The sequence below is a fragment of the Scomber scombrus genome, chromosome 15 (genome assembly GCF_963691925.1).
Source record: "Scomber scombrus chromosome 15, fScoSco1.1, whole genome shotgun sequence".
NCBI lineage: Eukaryota > Metazoa > Chordata > Actinopteri > Scombriformes > Scombridae > Scomber > Scomber scombrus.
The window spans coordinates 13287847-13307345 of NC_084984.1; the positions used below are offsets into that span (position 1 = coordinate 13287847).

The 19499-nt window shown below is 38.2% G+C and overlaps 1 protein-coding gene across 2 annotated transcripts in view; it reads left to right on the plus strand.

Annotated features, from left to right (window-relative positions):
• LOC133995312 (astrotactin-2-like) overlaps positions 1-19499 on the plus strand; it is a 287008-nt gene that overhangs the window by 27246 nt on the left and 240263 nt on the right. The window lies entirely within an intron of this gene.

Genomic DNA, 19499 nt, shown 5'->3' on the forward strand with positions numbered 1-19499 from the left:
CTAATGAAAATGGAACTTTGCTTAGCATAGTTACATGTCAGATTATACAGCTCATTTTACGAGATTCACATTGATTCCTTGATGTAGAAACAGGGAGTGCTGTAAGAGACTGTTTAGTTATGTGGGTTTTTCACAGATTGAGCGCTTAATGGTCAATTCACCAAAGTCACTATATTTTCTCATTTATCTTAATTTGCCCTTTTCTGATATTTCTGTAACCACTCAAGTAAAATGGAGGTGAAACTAATTTTGTTTGTGTTGCTTAAAACATTGGAAATATAAAGTATGCATTGGAACTACTACTAATAAATTGTTGTAGATCTAGACATTGCTTTATAGATTTTGAAATGTACTTTTGTTCTGTGCTTTTGGCTACACAAACAGATTCCATTCCCCTCAAGTGTTTGTTTTGTGATGTGGTTGAACTGACCCTTTAAGCTGTTCCCATGCAGAGGATTTTGACTACGCATTTGCTTCTGCTCAGGTTTATTTAAAACCTTGGCTTCTTTGTCCTTACCGTCATGGATTTGGGCCATGGACTATTTACTATGTCATGATTTTAGTATATTTATCTCTCTTACTCTCTCTCTCTCTCTCCCCCTTTCTCTTACACATGTACACACACACAAAAAGCACACTCACACGCACACGCACACATACACACAGACTACTATAGATAAAATCTCAAAGAAATGTATGTTCTAAAGTCAAATATCTGTCAGACGGTGTGTGCTGCATTTGTTCCTTTTAAAATATTTTGTTGATTTTGTTTAGTGTAAATCTTTTTTTTAATTTTTAATTTACTGCTTTTTGCACATTCCAATATACAGTATATATGATAGCTAATGCTACCTGGAGCGCACCATAATCTGGGGTTTCATGTGAGGCATTTAATTTCATTCTGAAAACCATTGCTCAAAAGATAGATTATCTAATGACTGAGGCCTTCATCATGTGTAGCATCTGAATACACTGAGCATATATTATCACTAATGCATATTTAATCATCTTCTTCAGCCATCTCTCTATGCAGCCCAGCAATGCCCATGATGATCCTTCAATAACATGGTGCATAAATAGTAGGATAAATTATGATTTCTTAATTGTAGAGATTTGTTTGTGATTTGTGTTTGTGTGTTAGGCCTCAACGGATATTACAACTTGAATATCCTATAATGTATATGATGGGAACCTTCTGCAACTCCTATTGTAATGTAAGGGTTAAGATATTTGATAGAAGGAAGATACTTCAAATTAGATTATACCCTTTGTGGACCTTCTTGGACATTAACTTTCATACAATATGCCACATAAAGGAGAAGGTTTCACTTACATTCTTGTGTGCATTTTCCACTCTTTTTCTTTTTCTTTTTTTTGGAGGAATCTTGGAGGTGGCAATACAGAGTACAGCAGGAGAGGGAGACAATCTGGTGTCTGTGTCTCTTCCCTTGCAGTGTGTGCAAGTTAACGGTGTCTGCTGTCTAAAGGAAACAGAGTTGCTGGCTAATGACATCTGACAGAGGCCGTCTGTTATGGTCATGTGATACAGTCTTAGGACAGCAGAGGCTTGCTTAATAGATGTAGTCTGACCATGAATCTGTATGAAAAAGCAACTGAGACTGTCCACATACAAAGATGCTGATTCTTAATTCATCATATTGTAATACGGGTGGGCGATATGATAATGTACTACTCTGTAAGACAATTAAATTAGTCAACATTTAGACATTTTGCCATACTGTTAACACCAAGGTATTGATACCTTTAACATCTCTGAGAGACGAGTGGGCAATTTTTCAGATCAGTGAGGACTACTTTATGTTCATATCTTGATATAAAATTATATATACTGAGATAAAGGATTTCATCCATAGCACACACTCATATTTGCAAGGCATTAGGTCAAGCAGTGCTCATTTACACTAACTTCGAAATATTATCAGCTCTTTTATGTAACATAAAATATAACCAGCTGTCCTTCAACAAATGTTTTATTTGTGCCTTAGAGAAAAAGATAAACAGATAGCACTTGTTTGCTGTTTCAACCTCAACTTTCCATTTTTTGTTGTTAGAAATGGTAGAAATAGCAATTACATCTGTGTGAGTCATAAACTATTGTAGAGATGCAACTGCCTCATGTCAAAGTTGCAGGAGGAAATATTTATTGTTAGCAAGCGGAACACTAGTGTATTGTTTCTTTAAGAGAAAATAGACACAAAACGCTGATGTCTTTAGCAGACATGCAAATAAATATAGGCATTTATGTCACAGTTATGCAAGTCTAGGACCATGCAAGCAAAATCAAACAATCAACCCATCTCATCATGTTAAATTATTATACGTACACTTCCAAAATATAACTGACATGGTCACGTACAGTCACCCATTCATCACGTGCGCCTACATATCCTCATCTGAAACTGCCCTGGTTCAGATACGAATCAATGTACCAGTCAAGTGAATTCATGTGAGATAGAAATCAACTTACAGACCTCTGATCACAATCAGTGGTGGAGAAACTACATGGAGGCAGGTTTACCTTAGCTTCAAAAACACAGGGCCATGGCACAGTGGGGGACAACAGTGGAAGGGAAAGCAGAGGGGATTACATCTCAGGCCCTGTGTGATGCTCTGTGGGAGGTGCTGGTGGTGCTAAGGAAAGAACACATGGGGTTGAACTCAGACAGCTAACACAGACTGACAGAGGCTAGTATGTGGTCGAGGTTAGATGAGTGGTGCTGGTGATCTAGTATGAGTGTGTGTGGTTGCCTACCTGATACATGTGTGGTGTGAGGTTTGTCTGCGTAGGTGTAGGAAAATTGATTTCTAAACATAGAGAGCCAAATTAATCATGCACTGTTCACTGGCAGTTATTTGGCAATCCTAAATGGAAACTGTTGCATAAAAGATTCCACCCCAACTATCAAATGTGATTTTGTGCAATGAGCATGTCGGTAGGAGAGCACACCAGGACAACAGTTTTTATGTGATCAGTACATGAATAACACTGTGTTATGTCAGAGAACATGAAGGGTTATTATTGTTGTTCGCTGTGTTTAGTTTTGCTTGTACAAAGAAACACACTGGAAATCCTGTGGAGTGCTGTGCTACAGTGCAAAAATCATAAGTACAGTCATTGTTAAACATGCTTTTTGTGATTATGTTGCTGTAAGAGAAACAGCGCACAACCTTTCAAAACCACACTTGCAATGAGATCTAAAACATGCATGCCCATTGAGGAAATGATTCCTTTCAGGTATGTGACAAATGCAATAAATCATGGTTAATCTTAAGTATGGCATTGTTTTCATAGCACAGAACCAAGCCTGTCTAATCTGCAGCCTCTACCTTTTCTTCCTTGTGGGACTGCATACAATGTCTATCCCTTCCCTGCCAGACCACTTAGTTACCTTGGCTAGTGGGGCCTGCTGTCTGCTATAATCAGAGAGACCTCTCCAGGAGACTGTTGGCCATAGAAAATAATTGATATTTTTTCAGCAATAGACGCATTTGTGGCCAGACAAAGATATGACACCATTATGAAATGTACTATTATAGCTGAGTGACAGCGCTGTTGGACAATTATTCGTAGCCGTTCCTTTTCATCTTTTTCCATCTTTTTTTCTTTTCTCACCTTTTCTGTCTAGAAAACAGGAAAACACACTTATACAGCATGATTTTTGTCTTTTTAAAAATGTCTTTGATTTCAGTTTACAATCAGGGTTGACACCCTATAATACCTGTTAAGGAATACAGTACTATTGTTACTTAAGAGTAATTCCACTATGTACGTCTGCCTCTCTCCTTTCAAGAAATGATTTTGAAGCGAGTGCAGTTCAGATGACACAGGTTCATGTGATTTAAAAATGTCAATACCTATTGATCTCTCTTGACTTATAGACTTTCCATTGTAAATAATGACACTTTAACTCCACTAGATGTGCACTGTTTGCATCGTGGGCACAATTCACAGTCACTGAAGCACATGTACGCACACATACAGAAATCATCGAAAATGTCTGAAACATTCCCTAATTTACCCTCACAACCATATTCATTCATCTCCAATCGATTTTGAATTACCTTCATACAACTCCACTCTGAGACTGCTGTATACTGCTCAGTTCTTCAGGTGAAAGTGTCTTTGTAGGTCAGCACATTCAATGTGAAATGTCTATCCAATGTAGTCCACAGGCAGGCTGCTTGTCTGTGTCAGCAAGGGTTTTTAAGTGCTTATTTATCATAAAGACTTTTCTTCTTCTCTGGGAAATGGAGAAAGCTGTCAAAACCTTCCATGTTATGTGTCTGTCCATGGGACAGCCATAGTGGTGTGCCTTGGTCAAAGCATAACCTGTCCAAGATTGTTAACCTAAAAGGTATGCTGTGTGTAGTAGGGATGTGCATGAGCCCATTTTTTCATGGTCGGTTAATTGGTGGGTATAACTATCGAATAACAGAATATTTGCTACATGTCAACATTCACAAGGGCTAAAAAGATAATTTGTCAAAAATAACTTTCAATATTCACACAAAACAACAAGCTATAAATGTGCAAACTTGTACTTATTTAAATGATAATCAGCCTTCATTACCTTTCTGAAACATATTAATTAAAAGAAAAATCTTACAGGCTTACAAACTACTAAAAATAATTACGGTGTGGATTTTTTTTTCTTCTTGTCATAAACAACGCCGAGCATATCCTTTACAATCATGTTAGCAATGAGAGATGTAATGTTAGTTTTCTCAGTGCGACTTTTGTCACACTTTCAAGGAGCTGTTGCAAATGTTGATTTACCAGTTTGGTGATTACTGTTAGATCCATCTCCCTCAGTAGCTGTCACAGCAGATTGATGCTTTTTCAGATGAGTCAGCACTGTCAATGTGAAACCATGACAATGCTGACACCAGACAAGATTATCCCTTACTTTCTTAAAGTTTTTCCACACTGGACTTTTGTGTGGCTTCATCTGAATCATGTTCCCTCCAGTCGGCTAGCTAGCAGGCTAACTTACTACAGAGTAAAAGTAACCAATGGCAGGAATAAAAATTAACTCCCATGTCATGTTCTAATTCAACATAACCATCCCTATTGTGTAGTAGCAGAGTGAGAGGAATATAAGTATAAAATGTAATATTTAAAAATCACAAAGACAACATTATGAGCCGGTAATAGCAAACACACCTTTAGTGCATACATCACTAGAGCCCCTGTCGGCAAGGGCAAGACCATCTTTCCATGAGTGAACACATCACAGGGCATTTAAACACTCAAGAACTACTCTTTTGGCTAGTAAGCTAGCGTAACTATTTCTAGCTAAACTAAACACAAGTCGCACACCAAACTCTTAACTAAGGGAGTAGCAAAAAGCAGATTCCTAGGGATTAAGAGGATAATGTGTAAATAAAACAGGATTTTCAAAGCTTATTGTCTTTAGTCATGCTATTGGTTTACTGTAGCCTCTGGGATGGCAATGACTTCTGGTCAATTGATAATTTCTAACACTAAAATATCTCAACAACAATTTGATGGATTACCATAGAATCTGCAGCCTCTGAGATGCTGCACCAGAGCGCAGTGCCATTACGCACAACCGTTCACTGTTCAATAAATCAGCTGATGACACCAGGTTGCTACAGTATAACCACACACACATACACTCATCAGACTGGTCAGTTGTAACTCAATATTCTTCATTTTTACAAATTACAGGTCGGGTGAACAGCTCATTGGCCAACTTTCTTTTCAGTAAAAGTATCTCATGTTTTATTCTTGAAACGCATTGCTTGACAAATGCACTATTATAATAGCAATCCACCAAAGTGTAAACATAATTAATTAAGATACTTAAGTACAACCCCTTTGAACCATGCCTCTTGTGCATGGACTATTTTTCCACCATTAAAATAGCAAAAGTGGATTTGGACGCTCCCTAAATACACATAGGCCACGTGCCTCACACCATGCACTATAGATCGTTACAATAGGAATCTAAAATTAGACTTTCCATTTTTCTATCAGTTTTTCATCCATCAAGCAATTTTGTTTTAATTTGTGTGTTGAACCTCAAAAGTCTGCTAGTGTGGCTGTAAACTATTTTTCTATTCAAGACAGTATTATTAAAAGTATTCTCTTGTACCATCAAACCAAATCAGTTGACCTTGTATGCCTGCTCTGAAATGTGGCACTGGAATATTGCTGTACATCACAAAGTTTTAAACTGCCACATACCAATACAAATGAAAGACACGAAAATGGAAAGTAAGTTAGTAATTTAAGTATCGTTGTGATTTTTTGTATAAGGCACACAATGAATCTTCATTGATACAACATGTGACAAGTAGCTGATTGCATCAGTAATCAAGGGGCCAACACTGATTGAGGCTGTGAAAGAGGAGTTGACATTAAATGACCATAAGATTTTGAATCATTATTTTCCTTTGGCTCCAAAAGACTCTATATGAATCGATAGGAATTAATCTTTTCTTATAAGCCCAATTATTTACCATCCATTGTAATGAACAGGGCTGGTATGGAACAAGAATAATCATTGATTCAGTGCCTATAAACGTGTGATTGATATTTTCATAGTTCTTCTGCTAGAACAGATGTTAGTATGAATATTCATTGTGGCATAGACTGTCAAGTGGACCTTCATTCTCTGTACTTGTTGCATGAACTTGGAGGATGTTTCTGTCACTTTCTATCAACCATGCTACTGAAGTCTCCATGGTCCTTTGCAGCTTTTGTTAATCTTCTTTTACTTTTCATTTTCATTGTCAGTGTTGCCAGTATCCAGAGCTGGAAGCTTATACAGTACTGAGTGATATTGGAACTGGGCTCATATGCTGACGATAAGCCTCTTACGGTAATAAAGTATACCATGCCAAGTTGACTCTGATTCCCCACATATTATTTATCTAGAAAGGAGGGAAAACAAAAGAGGGAATTAGGGGGCATTAGGGTCTTAAGAGTTTTTTTTAAATTCATTTCACAAGGAGGTGGACAAGTATTTGAGGAGATCAGGGATGGTTGGAAATCATCTACGTTTGGATTATTTGTAATGGATTAATTTATTTTGGAAGTGTTAAGAAATATTGCAGCATTTAATTTACAGCTTTTCAATGTCTAAGTCTATTAATTACATTATTAATTAGCTCAGTAAATTCATGCTTTGAGGATTTTAGATTTCCCCTTGTAAATTACAAATTATTGTTTAATAATTGAAAGGAACCAAATCTTAAAAATTCTGCTGTCAGTTTTTGCTCATTTCGGTACTTTACCTTCTGTTTAGGGCGTAATTTCACGTCATTTTGTCTTTACTGTGCCATCACTAGTCAGACGCAGCAACTCAATCCCCCTTAGAAGGAGTTGGGCCAAATAAAAATTCTACTGCATGTGGCTCACTGCCATCGCAATTCCACCACAGCTGTGTTTGGTTCACTTTCCTATGATCTTTGCCAATGCCTGTTTTTCTTTGCGTCTTGAGGTGGCTAATTTCAGAGGAGAAGAATATAAAATTCTGTGGAGGCAGATTTTTAATCAATTTTTGTTTGTCAAACTTGCAGACATCCCTTTGTGCAAACAGCAATCAAAGTTGTCATGGTGCCTGAATCAGGCCAGCAGGGTCACAGTCCTTTCCAACAGCTTAATTGTCCTGTGTTACTGTGACTTGGTATTTTAGAGTCCAGGTTATGTTGCAAATGTATAAAAACAAACAAAAAAACCAAAAGAAAATAAAACGTTGAGATGCCCTTGCAATTTTAAATTCAGCATACTAAGTGATGGATACACTGAAAATGAGATCATGTCCTCAATCCTCAGTGTTCATACACTACATTAAGCACTCTTTTATGACAGCCAGCAGATATATAGAACATGGTCTGATACAGTGCATTGAAAAGACAGCTATGGTGTACTCTGCTTTGAATGTAGTTCTTAACTGTGATAACTTCTTTGAATACTTTATCAAGTTTGCAGGACACATTTTATACCATCAGTTTCTCGCAGTGTAAAAGGTTGTGATTCCACACTATGTCTTTGCCAGCTGCTTTTTTGACATTCTCACAGCCACTGCTTTTTCATCATTTACACAGCTCCACCACTTACCACGCTCTTATGATTTCCCAAATTCATCTACACTTTTTTAAGTACATGACCTCTTTTTCAAAATCTTATCTTTTGATCTGAAATAAAGTTGCTTAGTCTGAAGCACCTTTTAAAGTTCCTTTCTAGCCTACCAACCACTCAAGACACTTTACAACACATGCCAACATTCACTTATTCCCACACACATTTATACACTGATGACAGAGGCTGCCATGCAATATGCCAACCTGCTAATCTGGAGCAATATACTTTTTAAATCCAAAGCACTTTACAGTGTTTCTAATGCTCACTCTTACATTCACACATGCTCACACACTGATGACACGGCCATCAGGAGCAATTTGGGGTTAAGTATCTTGCCGAAGGATACTTCTACGTGCAGACTTAAGTAGCTGGGGATCAACTCGCTGACCTCTGATTAGTGGACAACCCACTCTACCCACTGAGCCACAGCCATACAATCATCCAGTTGGATTGATTGGTAATGTGCAGCCTTTACTCTCGAAGGAAGTTGCTCTTGTGTGAAATGTCCTTAATTCCTAAAGAAACAACATTATTAATCAATCATGTCCGTTCTAATATAAAAGTGAGCATGGATATACAATATCGTATAATTCATATATCCATAGAAACTGTGCAGGTTTAATGGTGTGGTTAAGGCTAGGCAAGTAAAACTACTTGAAGATTGAGTTCTGATCATGCTTTAAAAATGTCAATATTAGGTGTTGGTCCATGGGGCATGTGTAAAAAGTTTGGACACTACATACCCATACATCTTGTTGTAACATGACATTTTTATTGATATAAAACAGCTTCTCTATGGGAATTATTTTACATTTTAACATTATTCAGCATCAACATTTCATGATAAATCTCCTTACTGTTGATGAATTTGTTGTTGCAGAGATGTCATCCTGGCCGGTCCTGGTAGATGGAGTTGGCATTGGCTGCAAGCAATATCAGCTTGGGCAGTGCAACCTGTCTTGGCTGATGAGTCTCATCAGCGGAGCGGTGTTAAAGCACCAATGAAGAGGAGTCAAGCTGTTTCAGGCTGCTCTGGAAGTCTTTAGGCTGGTTTAACTGTGCTGCCTTTAAAGTTAAGTTAAATAAGTTATTAGTTAAATACATTAAAAAGTGAGTGTTTTGTCTCTTATGAAAAACAGCGTCAGAGTGAGCGCTCTGTTCGTCAGGTCTCAAAAACAGTGACAGAGTTAGCGCTTTGTTCCGTGTATTTTTATTGAAGCTCTGCAGCTTTCCTCCTGCTGGTTTAGGTGCTTCTTCAGTGGAACACAGACAGGCAAGATTACGCTTCTGACTTGGAGAATATTTGTCTGTAAGTAGCCTAATATGTGTAAATAATGATCTGACATTTTTGGTGTTTTTTTAGTAATGTCATGTTAGAAACTTTTCTGTTTTGTAAAACGTGTGCTGCTAGATAGTAGTTATAGCAGTAGACTTTAGCTCTGTTCACAAATTGACTGACTTATTACAGTTAGTTGACCTGGGTTCAGGGTTGGCCCGTGGCATAAATGGTCTATGGGCAGGGCTCTCAAGTTTTATGAAAAGTTTGGCGTGAGATTACACAGACATCAGGGAGGTCCGTTCCGGGATATATATATATATATATATATATATTGTTGTATATATATATATATACAACAATAAAATTATAAGCTAAGAAAAAGGACCTTAAAATGCAAGTATAGTGCAGCATTGTACAGTCTGACTGCAGTTGGAATGAAGGACCTGCGGAAGCGCTCCTTCTTACACTTGGGGTGTATGAGTCTGTCGCTGAAGGAGCTGCTTAAGGCCCTCACAGTCAGATGCAGAGGGTGAGAGGTGTTGTCCATGATGGAGGACAGTTTGGCTAAAACCCTCCTCTCTCCCACCACCTCTATGGGGTCCAGGGGGTAGCCACAGACTGAGCTGGCTCTTTTAATCAGTCTGTTGAGTCTGTTCTTGTCTCGCTCAGAACATCCCTCTACCCAACACACCACTGCATATGAGACCACTGATGCCACCACAGAGTCGAAGAAGGATCTCAGCAGTGGCCTGCACACACCGAATGATGCCAGCCTCCTCAGCAGGTGTAAACAACACTGACCCTTCTTGTAAATAGAATCAGTGTTGTCTGACCAGTCCAGATTTCTGTTGAAGTGAACACCCAGGTACTTGTATGTCCTCACTCTCTCGATGTCAAGTCCCTGGATGTTCACCAGTGCAATTTTTGAGGGTTTTCGGTGGAAGTCAACCACCATCTCCCTTGTCTTGCTGGCGTTGACTTGTAGGTGGTTCTGCTCACACCAGTCGACAAAGTCCATGATGACCTTCCTGTACTCACAGTCGTTCCCCTCTGACACACATCCCACAATGGCAGTGTCATCAGAGAACTTCTGGAGATGACAACTGTCTGTGGAGTAACAGAAGTCTGCTGTATACAGGGTGATAAGTGTGTATATGAACGTGTGAGTGTGTGTGTGTGTAGGGGGGGTACTGTTTTCTGATTGGCAGTTGGGTGCTAACTCGGGATTGTATGAAGTCAGCGCATAGGTCTCACTCCCCACGTACTTCTGTGTGGTGCATTTCAGCGTGAGAAATGCCATGTGTAGCATGTGACCGTGAGAACTGGCTTAAATGCGTGAGTCTCACGGCCATTGCATGAGACTTGAGACCCCTGTCTATGCGTGTTGGACTTTTTCATATAAATGAATATATGTAAAGGGCCGATATTATCGGACATCCCTAGTTGACATTAATATTTATCATTTTGGATACTTAACATTTTTTTCTTAACTGCTCATATTTTAATATATTGTTAGATGTTTTAAAATAAAGTAAGAGATTTACTGTTAATTGATTTGCCTATCTCTAGTTTGTGTGTATGTGTTCATCTTCATCCAGTTATGAGCAGTGTGTGTGATTTGGTGCTTGTGCTGGAAGTGTTTTGGGGCCACATCTAAAATCTTGTTTAGGGACACCAAAATCCTAGGGCTGGCCCTGCCTGGGTTTATGTAGAGTAGAGTCCTGCTTTGTTTTTTGGTGAGAATTGTACATTTATGTAATTACTTGCCATCTCTATGGATATGTTAATGTTTGTATACTGATTTATGTTCTTATCTCTGTAATATTTCAGTTTTACAAACAAAAGAGATACCAAATGAGGAAACTTCAGTAAAATACAAAAGTCAAGCATGTCTCATTATTGGATGACTCATGGGATGTTAAATGGCTGTCTAGCTTTGCACAGGAATACGCGTTGCAAGGGCAGTACATTAACTGCCTGAAGAATTCAGGTTTTGGCTGGCTTCTTGTAAGCTCAGTTGAATGCCAAATGAGGTTAAATTATAAAATAATGTATGAAGAAACACAAGACTTAATACCACAAATAAAACAAAACAACTGAACTTGTTTCAATAAAAGATTAAAATACACATACTTGGCTGAAAAAACAAAGAAAAAAATGTCTTAAAAATATTTTTTTTGGCTCATGAGTATACTGAAGACTTCAGTTCACACTTCAGAGTCACAATGTCTGAATATTCCATGTAACCTTGTATCATATATTATAAAACCATTCAAAAATTCAAAATCTAACCATTTAAGGTCAGTATTGTCACATGTATTGAAAAGGTAATACAATCTAAATTTAATATAGCCTCAGTAGATTACCACACAACCATCAAAGTTATACCATTCTTCATGTATTTACATGACAAATAACACTACACAACTTGTATAATGATTAGACATTTCATTTATGTGAACTACAGGTTTGACTCAGATTTGCAAGAAGACTCCCTGCAGATCTCCCTGATCTGTTTATGGTTTGGTCTGTTTAGATAAGAGAAAGGTGTTTTCTGTTCATGTGGTGAGTTATCAGTCCTTTCTCCTGGTTCAAATGACCCCAATGGTCATTTATGATTTTAGCTTAGACCATAATTTCGTTATTGGTCAGAATTGGTCCTTCAGGGGGTCTGTTCAATCTCCATTTTGTCAGTGTTTAAATTCTGGGTTGGATCCTGTTTACAGACACCCTTTTGCAAAAAGGTCAGTTTGGGGTCCAGAGTGAGGCATTAAACTATGTCTCTGTGGTAATCATTCACATACTCAATTTGAGATTAAATAAGGGTTATTATATCCATGCAATTAAAGAAAAGGAAGAAGAAAGACTTCTTCAACCTCCATATTCTTGCTATTTGCCTCACTACATGCTACTTCTCACATTGATACTAAACACTAGCATTAAACATAAATCATGCACTGAAGTATTGCCCAAAATGAATGGAATTATGAGGGAGACTGGGCTGGTAATGTCTGACTCAGAATTAATTTCCATGAAACGGTACAGGACTGTTTCCCTATGGCTCCACACAAACCCAAAAGACATGACCTGATACTTGTATGGCCTAGTCCCAGTTTTTTAGTCTTCTTTGTACTCTTGGTGGTTACAGGGCTCAGAGGCTAAAATACTGGCTTTACTAGTCTACATGGAATTAATATAGCTAACATTAGCAGATTGTTAATTTGGCTTTGGTCCTCTTTCTGATAATATAGTGATCCATGTCTTATGCACACTTGTCCAGTTTCCCTGTGTCACTGTCTCATGGGTAACAACATAGTTGACTTATGATCATACACATCCATGGTCACCCCCTTATTATGTTGCAAGTCAAGACGCCAGTTAAAGTGAACATGTTGGACTCAGCTGGGGCATGATGCCTTACAGTGCGCCACTGATTTATCTCCAGTGACAGGGGACCCAACTCAGCATGCCAATGGCATTACCATCATTAATCAGGCGAGGCACATTCATGCCCACAGGAAATTAATTAACTCTTAAAAATCAGCATAGGCCCATTATTTATACTGGCTAATTTATTGCAGCATTGTGCCTGTTTTGCCACACCATAAACCCACATTCACAGATGAAGAGAGGTATTCATGTATAAGCGGAGAAAGGGGGTCAGTTGAGACAGAGGAAGATAAGGAAAAATAACCAGTTCTTTCTAAGGCAGTCAATGCCAATATATTGTCTTGCACTTATTTTAATTAGTGAAGGTTTTTTTTTTTTTTTTTTGATTTGTATAACTGTCAGTGCTCCAGATGAACGGTCTTAGTAGCTAAGAATACACTCCTAAATGTATCTCCATGACATGGATGAGTGCAGAAAAAAAAGTATGAAACAGCAGCACCACCAGCAGCCTTTTAAAATAGAGAGGACTAACTCTACTTGGTGTCTCTTAGCAATGACTCCATATAAAATTATTGTAGATGTGATCTGATTGTTTGATCATTGTTTCTTAATCATCAGCAATAGTTCCTTGTCCATATATTTCCTTCTTGGAGCAGGATGCTACTGTTTCCAAGCACTTAAAAAAGATGAGCATAATGTTTTACAGTGGCCAGCTTTAGTCAATGACAGTTTTGGACATAATTTGTGCCCAGCTAAATCCAGCAGATACATCTCTGTGGAACCACATCCCCCACTGGCCGAGGACTGGATCGTGCTAAAGGTTTTTGGTCCCAGAACTACTGCTTTTTCATCATTTACACAGCCCTACCATTTGCTCTTTCAAGTGCCCCAATTCAGCCCAATCTTTTTAATGACATACTAACTTGCAGAACATAATTTTCCAAAAAATATTCTTTGGCATTAAATGAAATTGCAATCTTAAGACTTAAGAGCAGTGTGTAGAATTTACTGACATCTAGCTGAACAGACTTGGCTGATGGAATATAATATTCATAAGTATGTTTTAATTAGTGTATAATCCCATAAAAAAATAAGATTCATTGTGTTTTTGTTACCTTACAATGAGCCCTTATTATCTAAATAGGGAGTGGCTCCACTTATACATAGACTGCCATGTTGCACCACCATGTTTCTACAGTAGCCCTGAATGAATAAACCAAACACTGACTCCCCTTCTCATTTTTCAAGAGTAACAATCACTCAAAACAAACAGGGTGAGTCATAAAAAAAAATATATATATATATCTTCAGATAAAAACAGATGAAAGACAAGGGGAAGATAACAGATCTTTAGAACATTTATAATTACAATTAAAATAGGTTGTCCTTCTAATCTAACATCTTAAGATATGAATAGAAAGTTGTCCTTGTAATGCATTTATAAACTTTTTTTTTTACTCAAACGTAGCTTAACCATATCATGTGATATGCAACTTGATTACACTACACAAAAAATGTTACTCGCAGATGAATATTTAATATCAAGGAATTCACATTATAGACACTACAATTGACCTTCCCTCTAACAAACTGGTCACAATTTCAGGTCACAAAACTAGGTTTTGACCTAGTCTTGTTTTTCCTAACTCTCTTTGGTTTAACACTACCCAGCTATTTCAATGAAATGATAAGATTACATACATACAGAAACTAGATTTCATTGTGTGGTTTTGGTCAACAAAGTATAAATAAATACTTTTACCTTATGAGTAAGGGGAATTCTAATCTACTGAAAGACCAAAAGTTACTTCATTAGTATTTCATCCTAAATCCATCTTTGTCAGGAAACATTTGAATCAGATTTTGCATTAAATAGGCAGAGCTGTCATTTGAGCGACTCTGATTACTTCCACATTTTAGTAATTAATATGTTCTTTCTGCATATGCTCACCCACATGAATCTCAACCTCTTTTCAGAGTAATCAGACCCATCCTTGAATCAGCAATGTTTACTAGTCTGACAGATAAAATGTTGCTTCAGCTCAAAAGCACAGCAGTAAACCAATAACAGTGCTCAGCGTTCAATGCAAGCCTTTTAAAAAAAAGTTCAAACCATGATAGAGTGCTGGTTGATATAAGATCTCTAATACCTTCTCCCTAAGTGGCACACTGATGTCATTTTGTCACAGGCTTGACACAGAATTCATTAAAGGATGCACTATTATCCTGACCATGCTGGTACAGGCTAGAGAGCCAGAGAGAAGTGTGTATCTCGAGAGCAACTTCCTGGTTAAGATTGACTAAGAGCCCCCTAGTGTGTCACTACTGAGACTGTGCCAGCCATAAGATGGATCGTGAGCTGCGAAAGTTGGCGACATTAAAGGGACATCATGGCAAGCTAGACCGATTCCTGTTAAGAAGAAAATAGTCACAAACTGATTTCTCTTTACCTTTGCAAAATAATCAGTGCCAATGCCATGACAGAATTAATTATGGGGCAAAAGAACAGCCCGAGGGACACAGCAGCAGTCTAGGGATTGTGCCAATACCTGAATGGCTGGCTGTCAACAAGTATAGTGTCAGCATGGAATCACCCAGACCTGCTCATGGCATGCCCATGAGCCTTATCTAAAAAGTAACAGTCTTACCAGTGGACAACTTGGATGTGAATGTTAGCTGGTATTACTGGAAAATGTTAAGATTGCCGCACCCTCTCACCCTCTATGAGAAACCCCAATAAATTAAGGTGCAACTTCAAAAACCTGGAGGTTGGGGTTGTGGTTACACACATAAGGCTGATGTTGTCTTGTAGGAGCAACCCAAAAGCATCCAATATAAAGAATATTAGCAATAGAGATGCAGACATGGATTACATTAAAAACAGACGAGGCATTAGTGCCTGCAGGGTCCAAATATTACCACAGAATCCTTGATAGTATATATAATTACCAGAGTAGGACTTACTTCCCAGCTCTGAAGCTAGATTAAGATGAAGTTAGTGAGCAGAGGCTGAAATCAGAGAATCAGTATACAACAGCAAGGAGCCTGAACCAAATGGGAGCTGGTTATGGACAGAAACATCCCATGGGTTACCCCCTCCTCCAACACCCCCCATTTATCACTTTCGACTCCCTGTGTGGTAGAGACCTAGTGGAATTCTGAGTTTAAATTAATCTTTGACCAGTGTGTTTTCAGTTGGGTACACTTAACGCATCATGGTCTGTTCTTACAAGGCTGTTGGTGAAGGCCACTGCTGCTGGCCCTGGGACCAGACTCAATGCAAGCCATCACATCCAGTAACTGAAATCAGTGTGACCAAGATAGTACTGCTCATAAAACAGACTGCCAGCTTCATCCAAATTTTAAACCTAAAAGTGTTTCAACCACTAACCTTCATTCAACACAAACTTCGTAAAATTGTTGATTCCTTTTGATTCGCTAGCACACTGATAGCTCAAGCAGACAAACTTTGATTTCTCAAAAATCAAAGTTCAAAATCTGTTTCGCCTCAAATCCATGATCAATTTACAATCGCCTGCTTCAATATATGTTTTTCCTGGCTTTAATTGGCTCAGTTCCAATGGTCCAAAGCAACATGATTGAAGCTGCTATTAATACTACTAATTAAGTAGGCCTTTTATGTGATTTTTAAAATGTGTTTACATCATTAATCTAGTCAAAGGAAATAAATCTCACACTTGGCTCATTCACTCACTGGTCTGTTTTGGCTTTTGAGTGACATTTGGGCATTTACCAAGTACTTCCTCACGTGGCCTCTCTCTTTGGGATGAATACACTCTTGATGGTCCAAATGTGTTTGCTCTGCAGCAGTATTACAAGTACATCCACAGGAAGATTTTTTGAACTCTATTGCATTCCAGACTTGTGCAACACACCTTAAACCAGGCCTGCATCATAGCTTATGCCACACAACTTCATGCAAATCAGATTAACTGTAGCTGGGCTAATTTACATCTGTAGTCTTGGTAAATACCCCGTAAAAATTGAAAAATAGCAGTGACAAAATATTTGCACCCCACACAGTCATTTGCAACAGGCTAGGTAAATATTCTAACTGGGAGAAGTTAACTGGGGGAAAAATGTTACAGAAAGAAAATTACATTGGTTCCCATTCACTACCAACTACATATCTTGTGATCATAAGCCTTGGTTGTTGGTAGCAAACTGTACATGGTTTGACAAACTGGAATTGAGTGGCATTCTCCTTTAAAACGGACCTTGACTTGGCTGTTAGTGCAGGTTAAAATCACTGTGTCAATGCATTCTACCCTTCTTATTTGACCGAGGTCTCAACTGAAGAGGCCAAAACAAAGGATTAGTAAATCTTAATGTGTGTATTATTAGGCCAAAGCCTCCCACTTTGGCATTGGCAGACAACCCCCATCGGTGGACAAGCCTTACATTATAGTGAGAGAGAGTGAGAGAGATGTGAAATCAGAATAGGCCTTGTTAATGGGATTGTAGTGTTTTAGAAAAAGCCTATGCACTCAGTAGATAAGGGGACTGTTTATCCCGTTAATGTGTCACTTTAAATACATTAGGAGTAGGAGGGCTCCTGCTTTCTTTTTTTTTGGCACTCTGCCTCACTAATCCTGGAGAGCGCAAGGGACAAAGCATTTATAGATCCACACATAAATTACACTTTAACCGTTTTGTAGTGGGTTAATGATGGTTATTTCTTGGAGAAAACCAACATTGTATTTTGACTTAATTGCATGGTAAAAAGTATTCATTTGAATGTGTTTGAGGAATTGAAATGTATGTCAAATTGTGGGGACCTTGAGTAACAATGGAGTCACAGACACACACACACATAGATTACAGTAAATAGGTATATGTACACATGCAAATGCACTCATGCATGTGCCACATGGACTTTGACAGTCCTAACACAATGTATTCACTGCTAATGAGAGATAATCCAGGTCCCACTGTGGCCTAGTGGGACCAGTGGCAGGCAGCTATTTGTTTATTCTATTTACACTGTCACAACAGGTTCCCAGAGGTCTGTTAGTCCCATAAAACAAATGCTATTCTATAATTCATTGCTTGCTTTGCTTTGTTAGAGCATATGTAGGGCAATGCTTAGCAATATTTGTGGATAACTATATTGTGTTTTTTTAGTAGTTTGAATTTGTATAGTTTTGTATTTCTATAAAAGTGCTCTTGAAGAAAAAAGATGCATATATGTCTGTGACTTTCAATAACTTCTTGGATGTTGGAGAAAAAAGGATGGCATTTTTGCCTTCTTTAAGGTATGCACAGTGGCTGCCTAATACTGTTACTGCCACGCCTTGGTTTGTGTGTTCTGAAGTCGTAAGTCACCTTCTCTTTCATGCTGGGTGTCTCTGAAAATATGATTGGTTTTCTGTAGGAGGTGGTCAGTGTGCAGTCCAACAGCTGCCACTGTGATTAAGCACAGTAGGAGCTAGTGTAGGTGTGGACATCAGCGATAAGGCCTGAGTGGCACTGGCAGGGCCTCTTGTTAGCAGGAGATCCTTCAGAGGACTGCGCTAAGAACTCCAGGGACAAAGTTGGTGCCACTGTCTCATCCTGTAATATTCCTCCTGTTATGCTGATATTAAATAAAATGGCAGTTTTCTTTGTCACATACTGTATGCAGAGCAACAAGCATACAGATTTAGAATGCATTGCATCAGCCACTCTAAATAGGAAAGTCTATCTCGTCACTAATTCAGAGACAGATTTAGGTCCATGAAGTCAGAGCCTTTATACAGTACCAAGCAATTTTAGTCATCACAGAAAAAAATAAAACTACTTTTAGGATAAATGTGTTTTACTCGTGGATTGTTGTAATTTAGTGGCTAGCAGGATTATCAGTCCTGGCAAGAGAGCAACTACATTTCAGCTTGACAAATGTCAGGTGTAAAAGTGTATAAAGTGGCCTTTCAGTGAGAAGCATGTGGGGAAGTGAGGTGAAAAACAGGTCATCTAGAGAAACAGGTGTTGAGTCAACAGAATTGGATTCCACAGTGCTGATTGAGCATGGAAGTATAGAGGCAGCAGTGTACAGCACTTGGAAGTCTTAAAGGAAGAGGAAACCAGTGTCAGATTTTCTATTATTTCCTTGTTTTTGGTTAACTGAATGTTGAAAAATAGACATCCTAACACTGTTGATGTTTATATACTATAGATTATTATTAGAAGTGTGGTAAAGATGACAACTTAAAATCAACTTTAATTTGTGTGTTTATTTGTACTATAGTGTTTAAAACAAGGGAAGTATGGTGACCCTAAGAGCTAAATGTACTGCAGCTTAAGAAAACATGCAAATAGAGAAAACACCAGCAAACATCATCAAGTAGACAACACATGCTCAGCATTTAGAAAACATGTTGCAAATTCAGACAACACAGCACATTACAGACAACAGAACACAATACAGACAGCACAACACATTACAGAAACACGAGGCAAGCACAGGCACCACAACATATTACAACTGAAAGTGAGAAACATGCACCAGCAACAACAGAATTTACAAAGGCTTAATGTGAAAGACTTGAAGTGATGCTTCACTGAATCTGTCTTTTTAGTATTTACTACATTTTAAGTATTTTGTACCAGTACTAAATTGGAAATACTAATTCAAAAGAATGTCATTATGCTCCCAGAATCAGCTTGCGCCAGCACGTCTCTCTCAAATAAAAACAA